Source organism: Haplochromis burtoni, unplaced genomic scaffold (genome assembly GCF_018398535.1).
Source record: "Haplochromis burtoni strain Fernald_Lab_line unplaced genomic scaffold, NCSU_Asbu1 Contig_2945, whole genome shotgun sequence".
Classification (NCBI taxonomy): Eukaryota; Metazoa; Chordata; class Actinopteri; order Cichliformes; family Cichlidae; genus Haplochromis; species Haplochromis burtoni.
Window position 1 is genome coordinate 826 of NW_024585306.1, and position 8,272 is coordinate 9,097.

At 38.7% G+C, this 8,272-nt stretch overlaps 1 long non-coding RNA gene across 3 annotated transcripts; it reads left to right on the forward strand.

Moving 5' to 3' along the window:
- Positions 1–3,785: 3,785 nt before the first annotated feature.
- Positions 3,786–6,064, forward strand: LOC121813842. Of its 3 annotated transcripts, none has more exons than XR_006053919.1 (3): positions 3,786–3,808; positions 4,227–4,412; positions 6,015–6,064. It is a non-coding gene; the product is annotated as an uncharacterized LOC121813842 (long non-coding RNA). The 3 variants fall into 3 exon arrangements; XR_006053917.1 differs by having other exon boundaries at positions 3,797–3,936; XR_006053918.1 differs by lacking the exon at positions 3,786–3,808 and adding an exon at positions 3,817–3,998.
- The last annotated feature ends 2,208 nt before the right edge of the window (positions 6,065–8,272 follow it).

An 8,272-nucleotide genomic window follows, 5' to 3' on the forward strand; every position in this document is an offset into this window, starting at 1 on the left:
AAGATGTTTATGCATACGGTTATCATATTAACTTTGTATTTCAGATGCAGTTATAACTATTTTATACACATTGCATATCTGTGCTTACTTTGAGTTGATGTTTGGTTCATTAAGGGTCTTAAGCTTCACTGGCGTGACTGTCCAGATGATCCATGCTGAGGGAAACGAGAACATAGAAGGATTGCAATACATGCTTACAAAACACTTATATCAGGTTATTTTATATTAAGGTTTCATTAGAGGTTTTTGATTAGAACATTTATTTAGTAGAAGACATACACATAGTCTCAGTGAGCCTCTGGTCTGGTAAAAGGTCAGAAGTGCGAGAGGTGACATAGAGGCTGAGTGAGGTCAACACACACACTTTTAGTTAGATTTATTTAGAGGAGAGGTTACTCATGTCTGGTGCTAACTGCGAAAGTGTCTCGGTAAAAGAGGAACCGTTTCTTAGTGTCTCGGCAAGAAAGAGGAACAAGACAAGAACTGAAAGGTAGACAGGAAGGGCCAGCCATGAAAATAGAAGATGATGTTCTGTGTTAAAGGTCATTGTGGTGTTGATTTGACGTATGTATAAAATGTATCTGTGACGCATGAAGGGGCGTCAGTAAACAAACCCTGATGTTATAAAATAATTGTTTGTGCTTTAGTAAGTCGAAGATCAATTGCTGTCTGCGTACAGAGTTGTTCTTCCCACGCGTGTATTCATTAAAATCATTGTTTGACCAAGAGCTTCTGGACCATGGTGGTTTGTACTCTCCTTCCTCAATTTTTGAACCTTAACATAGCCTGTACATAGCTTGTACTCACTACAGCCTGTACATACTTATAGTTATAGAATATTCACAACATACTTCATACCGTGTACATTATAACATACCATAATAGACCCATTTCTGTAATATACTCACATATCTATATTATTGCTAATATATATTGTAATATATCTATATCACTAAAGCACTTCTGGATGGATGCAAACTGCATTTCGTTGCCCTGTACCTGTGCATGTGCAATGACAATAAAGTTGAATTCTATTCTATTCTAAAATAATAAGAATGCTATGTATGATAATTGGGAAACTACAAGTGTTAAAAAAAAAGAATTACTACTACATTGAAAGCTGTTATAGTACGCCTTAAACTCATAGACATTTGAAGATTCAAATATCCTCATTCCAAAACGTTTACTTAGTGCAACAATTCTAACTCGAGACATTCAAGGATAGACTTTTGGTTAGTTTGAGTCATGGTTCTGGGTCAGTGACCCAGTGTTTTTGATTTTGTACTCTTATTTTTGATAGTATGAATGATAACTATTTGTGTTTTTGGTTTCCCAGTGTTTATTCTGTGCTCCCTTTGTTTTCTGTCGTCCCTGCCTGTATATCCCCTCTAGTGTAGTCAGGTCTCTGCGTTAAGCCTGCGTCTCTGAGTCTGTGTCTTTGAGTGTGTGTTTCCCGTTTTATTTTGAAGGTCCGTGTCTGATCTCAGTGTGTTCAGATTACGCTTCCTTGTCTCGTCAGTTCTGATTTCTCCCAGCTGTGCCCTCCTTCTGTGTCTCACACACTTCCCAGTGTATTTAAACCCTGTGTTTCTCTGAGTCAGTGTCACGTCGTTCCTCGTGCTGTGTGGAACTCCCTGTGTCTCCCTGAGTGTTTAGTTTGTCATTTTCCAGTTCAGTTTAGTTTGCTTTTGCTTTTGTATGCTTTTCCCGGCCAGCAAATAAAGCTGTGGTTTTGAGTTCATCCCTCGTGTCTAAGAGCCTGAATTTTGGGTCCAATTCCTGTCTGCCACACAGCAATTCATGACAAAAAGACGATGTGAAAAAGGAGCTTAAATCTCAAACTTTTGGTCTATAGCTCAAAAAGATTTAAAGTATGGAAATAACTGGGAATTATTAAAATTTGAAATTGGCAAATATTTAAGGAAGGTTGGCAGCCTTAATGCAAAATCCAAAAGATTAGAGGAAGAAAATATAATCTCTCAAATTGACACTAACTGAAGAGGATAAATTGAACCTTGCTAAATTACAAGATAAATTAGATTGTTTATACTCAGACAAAGCAAAAGGAGCCTTTATCAGATCAAGATCTAAATGGCTTGAAGAAGGTGAGCGTAATTCCCATTATTTCTTCAGTTTAGAAAAGAAACACTCAAGTATAAATAATATTAGCAAATTAATGATAAATGGGGTTATAACAGAGGATTACAGATTAATCTCTAAATATTGTAGTCATTTCTATAAGGAACTTTATAGCTCTACATTTTCTCAGGAAGCTACAAATCATCTCTTAGAATCGCTGAATGTTAAATCTATCAGCCAAGAAGATTCTATATTATGTGATCAACCCATCTCATTAGAAGAAGTCAAAGATGCAATTGGGCTATTGAAAAATAATAAATCTCCAGGTACGGATGGTCTTACTGCTGAATTATATAAAACTTTTTCTGAAGAGTTGTCTCCCCCTTTCTTCTTGAGGTATTTGCAGAAAGCATAGGAAACCCAACTTCCCACTACGATGAATCAAGGTTTGACCACGTTGTTTCCTGAAGCCTAAAATAAGGACCTCTTAATGATTGATAATTGAGATCAATTAGCTTGCTAAATAATGATTATAAAGTATTTGCTCTAATTATAGCTAACAGACTTAAGATGGTTCTTGACTCTGTTATTGATGAAACACAATCTGGCTTTATGCCCAAAAGACACATAACTAACAATATCAGATTGGTTTTAGATATTCTGGATTATTCTGACCTCATAAATTGCAATGGTTTCATATTATTTTTAGACTTCTACAAGGCCTTCGATACAGTGGAGCATGAATTTATATTTCAAGCTCTGGATAAGTATGGTTTTGGCTCTTACTTCTCTACAGCGATTAAAACATTATACCATAACAGTAACAGCAGTATTAAATTAACAAACGGTACTTCACCCAGATTTAACATACAAAGAGGGATAAGACAAGGCTGTCCCATTTCTCCATACCTGTTTTTGTTAATTGCCCAACTATTGTCTAACCATACAATAAAACAAGAAGTTCGTTATTTAGGTATCATAATAACCAAAAACCAGGAAAGAAGAATTGATCAAAATTCTATCTATTCTAGTGAAACTCAAACACAGATTTACTCAGTGGCTCTTAAGAGATTTATCATTAAAAGGCAGAGTATTAAAAACTAAAGCAGAAGGTATCTCTCATCTTACATACGCTGCATTGGCATTGCACCTTGATAATAAACTCATAAAAGAGGTTGATAAGTTACTTTTCAACTTTATCTGGAAAAATAGGACACACTACATTAAAAAACAGTTCTTATGAACTCCTATGTCAATGGAGGACTTAATGTGTTAGATTTTAACACTTTAAATAACACATTCAAAATAAATTGGTTGAAGAATCTAATTACTAATCCTACTTCCATTTGGAATACTATACCTGTGTTCATGTTTTCTAAGTTAGGTGGCACTACTTATAATTTTAATATTGATAAAATCCCTATATAAATCTCTGCATTTCATCGCCAAGCTTTTTTAGCATGGACTCTTATTTACAAACATGATCTACACAAACACCAAAACCACAACAGATGTGTGATTAACTTGTTAATCTTAATGGTTAAATTTCATATTCACAAATCCAAATGTTTAGGAAGACATCCCTCTTTTTATGTTTTTTTCCCATGAGCTTGTGCAATACCTTTAATATAGTGCTGTTTAATTCTATTTTGTATAATGATGTTTAAATAAAGGTTTGTAAAACAAAAAAGAAGAAGAAGCAGCAGGGGGAGGAGACGAAGAAGAAGGGGTGTGCGTACTGTGCTCTTTGCTGTGTCTTTCCGCCGTTTTAAAAATGGGCACTTTTTGAAGAACCCGCATCAAAGTATTGTGGAGAAGCGTCGTGTTAAATCTAATTGATGAACGGCTTTTTGTCAGGTATGTATCGCAGCTGCGAAGACGAACGTACGTTCTCCTGTTAGGTTACAGCTGGTAGGAAGGTGCGTTCAGTGTGTCTTTGTAATTTTAAGTTTCCATGTCAAACGAGATGAAACAGTTATTTCTGGATGCGCAATTGTTCGCTGAGTTTGGTAAAAATGTGTTTTTGTAAACCACGTGATGATTTAAGTCATTTAATCTTTACAGAACATGTGAGCGAGGCTAATAGAGCAATATTTTTATGTTTAGTAAACTGACGTTTCTAAATGTAACTGCTTTTATTTCATTAGTTCTGACGAGGACAGCTGAGTGATGTTGTTGGTGAGCTTGGATTAAATCATCTCTAAACAAAGAACTTGTCCTCGTGGTGACTGACTTGGGGAGTGGAGGTCAGTGAGCCCATTGTCTCTGCTGGTCCGACTCCAACTACAAAGCCGGCCCGCTCGCCCCCTCCTGAGTCTGAGAGGAGATCCAGAGTAAGTCAGTTATAACTACACTGGTTGCTTAACTTCATCATTTTCTACAGGGTCTCTCTCTCTTAGCTCATTTTGGTTTGATTTCTGCCTTCTGTTTAGCCTCTCTGTTTGTCTGCCTCAGTACATTAATGTTTTATCATTTGAGATAAACTCTCTGTTTCCGTTCATATGAAGGTGATGTCTGTGGATATTGTGGGAAATATACATGTAGCAGTATTTCAGTAAGTGTCAGTCAGTCAAGAAGCAAAAGAATATTTAAACTAAAACACATTAAAAGAAGTGTTTTGCTTGTAACTGCATACGTTCCTGCACAGGGGCGGTTAGAACAGGATGTACTCAGGATGTGGCATACATGATCACGGGCCTCATAACGATCAACAGGAAACAGCTGGGGGTGAAAGGGTCTCGAAACTGCATTCTAAGTGTTGTAAAAAGGAACTTGCTCATGCATCTTTAGCGTGTACAACCCTTTAAATAAAGAAGTTCTTGTCCTTCCTCTGTGAGATCTACCCGACTACACTGAGGGTGGTATCATGTACGTCTCCCACATATGTGCTTAATACATAATTGTTGTGTACTGGACCTGATCTGAGTATTGGTTGTTTGTTCTCAGCCCAACATAAAACAATCGGGACAAGAGGCTCAGCATGACCTCATTAAAAATCCACTTTTCTTCTTTCATATTCTTTCTGACGTCTATTCTTGTGTAAGCTGCTAACTCTTCTGATGGACATTTCTTTATTTTATGTGTTGATCATATGTTTTGACAAAATGACTTTAGTAATATCTATAGTACATTTTGTGTGGCTTTGTTCTACATACAGGAAAACATCAAATATGTATTTCACAGGTTATTCCACACACAGATGGGTATTGTGAGTGAGTTGGACTGACACTCCCAGGCACCATGAGACATGAGGCAGATAGTGAGACTCCTCCTTATCTCCAGGAAGGAGGTGTTGAGATGAAATTATTTGAAGTGCCTCAATTCTATGCTGTATATTAACTAAAATGCCATATAACTGTATAGTGTAGTATTAAGTGGACATGGCCATGAAAAATAAAGGCATTAGACTACGTGTCCTTGGGGGGTAGAAAGCTGTAGACTCTCGCCCACGCTTGCCTGTGAAAAAGTAGATAACAGGGGACCATCTTCTAGTGGAGATGCATTATAACTCACCTGTGCATTATAATAAAAGGTGTTGATTGCAGCTGACAGTGTCTGCAGACTTTGATAACTGTGTGTCACCCTCGTGGTTAATCAGAGGGAAATCTGAGTCAGTGTGGATTTGGTTGTACAGCTCTCACACATACAACCTGAACTGCACATTGTAAGTGTGATGTTCTTCAAATTTGAACAAAGTAAAAACTAAAAAACTTTGAAGTCACACGAGCCAATATTTTATTCACAAGTTGAACTTTTACTACTTTTATCGCCAAAATGAGCTCACTTCAAATATTTACCACAGCATAGCGTCCCCAGGCACCTGAGACGTTTGGCAGATGGTGAAACTGTTTATCTTTGTGAGGTAAGAGGGGGCACTTGTGGATGAGCTGAAGGTATAGACCTGATGTCACTGTTTGGGTTCTTTGTCATTACAGGAGAAAGAAGTGAAAGCAGGCCGAAACCTCAGCACATGGATGACATCAACCAAAAACATCCAGCACCAGCAAGTAAAGATGAGCCAGCGGCGATCCCTGTGGAAAAGACTTTTCCTGCTATGAAGCAGATCAGAAGACGCAAGCGAGCCAACAGGGAGGACAGAAGCTTGACCTGTGATCAGTGTGGAAAGTCTTTTACTCGGAGTAGCAACTTAAAAACACATCAGCTCATCCACAGTGGAGAGAAACCATTCAGCTGCGATCTGTGTGAGAAGACCTTTACTCAGAGATGGAACTTAAAAACACATCAGCTGATCCACAGTGAAGTTAAACCATTCAGCTGTGATCAGTGTGGGAAGACCTTTGCTCTGAGATGGAGCTTAAAAACACATCAGCTGATCCACAGTGAAGTTAAACCATTCAGCTGTGATCAGTGTGGGAGACCTTTACTCAGAGATGCACCTTAAAAACACATCAGCTAATCCACACCGGTGTGAAACCATTCAGCTGTGATCAGTGTGGGAAGACCTTTACTCTAAGATGCAACTTAAAAAAACATCAGCTGATCCACACCGGTGTGAAACCATTCAGCTGTGGTCAGTGTGGAAAGACCTTTACTCAGATCACTTAAATCACATCAGCTGATCCACACCGGTTTGAAACCATTCAGCTGTGATCAGTGTGGAAAGACCTTTACTCAGATATCCAACTTAAAACACATCAGCTGATCCACACCGGTGTGAAACCATTCAGCTGTGGTCAGTGTGGAAAGACCTTTACTCAGATCACTTGAAATCACATCAGCTGATCCATACCGGTGTGAAACCATTCAGCTGTGATCAGTGTGGAAAGACCTTTACTCAGATATCCAACTTAAAACACATCAGCTGATCCACACCGGTGTGAAACCATTCAGCTGTGGTCAGTGTGGAAAGACCTTTACTCAGATCACTTAAAATCACATCAGCTGATCCACACGGTGTGAAACCATTCAGCTGTGATCAGTGTGGGAAAGACCTTTGCTCTGAGATGCAGCTTAAAAAACATCAAGTCGTCCACATGAAATTTAAAGCTTTCAACTGTGATCTGTGTGGGATGTCTTTTACTAGGAAAGCTTACTTTAAATCACATCAGCTGATCCACACCGGTGTGAAACCATTCAGCTGTGATCAGTGTGAAAAGAGCTATACTCTGAAAGGTCATTTAAAGGCACATCAGCTGATCCACTGCGGTGTAAAACCATTCACCTGTGGTGAGTGCGGAAAGTCTTTTATTAAGAATTACCGCTTAAAAGCACATCAGCTCATCCACAGTGAAGTTAAACCATTCAGCTGTGATCAGTGTGGAATTTCTTTTACTGGGATTAGTAGGTTAAAAATGCATCAGCTCATCCACTCTGGAGTTAAATCATTTGTATGTGGTGACTGTGGAAAGGCTTTTACTCGTATGACTGGCTTAAAATCACATCAGCGCACCCACTCTGGAGTTAAATCATTTGTATGTGATCAGTGTGGAAAGTCTTTCATCCATTACAAAAGTCTATTGAGCCATCAAAAGACCCACAAAGTGTCCTCCTGTGAGAAAAGTGGCAGACCAATGGGACATTACCCTGACAGGGTTCATTTGAACACAGTGGGAGAAACAGGGGTTCTGAACAAAAGTTCTTCTGGATGCTGCGTCAAACTTAAAAAGCTTGAGATCAGGCTTCACAGAATTCAGCTTTAATTTCCTGAGAAAGTCAGAGCTTCACTGTCTTTGTAGATCTAGTGAAAACATGAAAGGGTGCAAAAAGAGGCACTGTGGTACTGCATGATGAAGTCAGAAGTGACAGAGAAGTATGTGAGCGTGGTTCAGGACATATTTGTGTGGTAGCAGTGACTACCACACATACTTGGGTTGAAGGTGGGGGCAGGATTACATCAATTCTGAGCCCCTTCTTCCTTTTTCAAAGAGAGGGCAATACTCAGGAAAGGATGATGACAATAGAGCTGCAAGACAGGATGGAAAGAAAAAGAGTTTAAGAGAAGATCATGAATGTTGTGAAGCGATCGAGCCGCGATTACAAAATCTTAGCTTATGGAGTTAGTTATCCCAACACAAGTTTAGCAAGTTACACTTCACTGGCTGTGTCCACAAACAGCATGCAGAGCCAACATTACTCCCATCATCTGATCACAAGAAAAGCAAAATGTCAGAAGAGTTCACCTTCTGGGTCAAACTGTCAGACCTGTTACTGTTTATTTGGCTGTTCATCGTGA